Source organism: Jaculus jaculus, chromosome 12 (assembly GCF_020740685.1).
Source record: "Jaculus jaculus isolate mJacJac1 chromosome 12, mJacJac1.mat.Y.cur, whole genome shotgun sequence".
NCBI lineage: Eukaryota > Metazoa > Chordata > Mammalia > Rodentia > Dipodidae > Jaculus > Jaculus jaculus.
Genome location: NC_059113.1, coordinates 89,558,903 through 89,561,645, shown reverse-complemented (window position 1 = coordinate 89,561,645; position 2,743 = coordinate 89,558,903). Strand labels below are relative to the sequence as shown.

Sequence of the window (2,743 nt, the reverse complement as noted above, 5' to 3'; positions counted from 1 at the left end):
AAGGGGCTGGAGAAATGGCTTAGTGGTTAAGCACTTGCCTGTGAAGCCTAAGGACCCCGGTTCGAGGCTCGATTCCCCAGGACCCACGTTAGCCAGATGCACAAGGGGGCGCACGTGTCTGGAGTTCGTTTGTTGTGGCTGGAGGTCCTGACGGGTCCATTCTCTCTCTCTCTTTCTGTCATTCTGTCTCTCTCAAATAAATAAAATAAATAAAAATAAACAAAACAGGGGGCTGGGCGGACGAGCTGAGGTTTCCGAGCCACCCTCGGTTGGCTTCGCGGGGCGAGATGGTGGACATGCCCCGGAAGAGCTCATCCAGACAAGCGGGGAGGAGCGGCGACACCAGACCCGGAGTCGGAGGGATCCGATCCCAACTTGGGATCCAGCAGAGCCTCCTCAGCCAGCCAGCACACACAATCACCTTCCAGCAGAGGTTTGATGCTCCGCGGAAGACTGGCCTCGCTGATGCCCGGCTCAAGCTGGCAGTCACACATGCCCGGGAGACGCTTTTGCAGAAGGATGCTCGCTTTCGGATCAAAGGGAAAATGCAGGATGCACAGAGACGCTAAACTCTCGCAAGCAGCAAAGCACAGTGCCCCCAGAAACGCAGCCAGGTGCGGGGGGGGGGGCGGGAGATCAGCCTGAAGAGGAGGTCCCCTGCTGCCTTCCCAAGCCCTTCCATTGGCACAGTGACCCCGGCTCGGAAGCTCACCAAAGCCATCCAGGTTCCACAGCAGAAGACCACCGTGCCACTTCATGCCCATCCTGCTGGAATGAGGATCAGTGTTGTGGGTAACCACCAGACCAAACAGGACTTTCACGACCTAGATGAAGACGACGATGCGGTAGCATCCATTCCTGCTAAGCAGACGAAGCTCGCAGCCGCACACAGCTTTCTCCAGCACGTGGCTGGGCTGCAGTACCGAGCTCTCCATGCCCAAGGCCTCTCCCTCTTACAAACGTGGTTCTGAAAGGTGCATACACGGCTCTTGCTCGGCTTACCTCCATTCGAACAAAAGCTTTGACCACCATGGCCCAGGCGCTGGTGAACAAAGAGGAGCCCCCCGCCCCAAAGAGCTGCTGCCTGCTGAGCCTGTGCCCAGCCCCTTGGAAGGTGCCAAGGTGACGGTGAATAATCCGCACCCTCGCGTTGGTACAAAGGGTCAGCGAGCTGCCTCCCCGCAGGAATCCTGCCTCTTCTTCCAGCCCCGCTGCCCAGGTGGACCCTGACACCACTCTGAAGGCACTTTTCAAGTTCCTGGGGCAGGGGGGTGGGGGGCGCCTCCAGGATCTCACAGCCACAGAGTTCAAAATCAAGCTTTGAGGAGTAGCATGGAGCAAGGCAGCCCGAAACAGGGCAGAGGAGGGTGGCACTGTTTCCCCAGGCAGAGCTTGTGACCAATGGGCCATAGAACTGAAGCCCCCTGAGGGGCTGCTAGGGGTAGAGCTTCCTCCCCGGGCGGGACCCACCTTTCTGGGTTTGCTACTGCAAACGAACACCAGATGCACGTGCCACTTTGTGGGTGGGTACCACTGGCTTTTACATGGGTACTGGCCATCAGGCTTGGCTAGCAAGTGCTTTAACCACTGAGCAATCCCTGCGGCCCCAACATGCAGATCTTAATCAGAAGCCCGAAGGCAACCACAGCTGGAATTCGGCAGTTCCTCCAACCCAAGTCACAGTATATTGAGGGAACAGTGTGCGCAGCCAACAGAGTTGATGGTTTGGCGGGTGGGTAACACAACTATAACCATTCTTTCTAACTTTGTATTTCTACTGAGAGTCTTTATATCTTGTAGAAGGAATGTATTAGAAATTCATGAAGCCAGGTGGAGAGCAATTGGTGAAGATGCCTGGATACGACCTCCAGCCTCCACACGCCTGCACACGCATGCACACCCCTATGGCCATGCACGCACATGTGTACACCACAACCCACGTGCAAATGCGCAATATAAAAAGATAAAAACAAAATACGCGGAGCAGTTCTCCGGGGCAAAGTCCAATCTGAAGACCTGGCCTTGCAGTTGGCACGACCATGGCCACTGTGAGGACGGGGAGCAAGCACCGAATGCATGCCTCCTCTCAAGCATCACAGCCTAGGTTGGGGAGACGACTCAGTCGATCAGGGGCTAACCTGGAAAGCAGGAGGTCCATAGATACCCAGAGCCCATGGAGAAAGGATCTCTATGGCTGTTTTGTCCCTGTGCACTTGGCCCTTGAGCTTTGCAAATCTCCTAGCTTTCCCCACCCACTGCCGTAGGTTCGCAGGGATCACAAATGTGTGCATCACTTTTCCTCTGGATTTACATGAGTGCAAGATCAAACTAGAGTAGACCAATTTTCAAGAAAGGGCCTTTTACACACCTTTAATCCCAGCACTCGGGAGACAGAGGTAGGAAGATCACGTGAATTCCAGGCCACCCTGACATTACACAGTGAATTCCTGGTCAGCCTGAGCTAGAGCGAAACCTACTTTGAAAGACCAAAAACGGAAAGGAAGGAAGGAAGGCAAGAAAGAAAGAAAGAAAGAGAGAGAGACAAATCATAGGAAATCATAAGAAATAGCTCAGCAGTTAAGGTGCTTGCCTGTAAATCCCAATGACCCAGATTCAATTCCCCAGTACCCATGTAAAGCCAGATGCACAAAGTGGTACATGCAACTAGAGCTCACTTGCAACGGATGGAGGCCCTGGTGTGCCCATTCTCTCTGTCTGTCTTTCTTCTATCTCTGTCTGCTTG

The 2,743-nt window shown here is 54.2% G+C and overlaps 1 pseudogene; it reads left to right on the top strand.

Annotated features, from left to right (window-relative positions):
- Positions 1 to 287: 287 nt before the first annotated feature.
- LOC101597876 lies at positions 288 to 1,230 on the top strand (annotated as a pseudogene).
- The last annotated feature ends 1,513 nt before the right edge of the window (positions 1,231 to 2,743 follow it).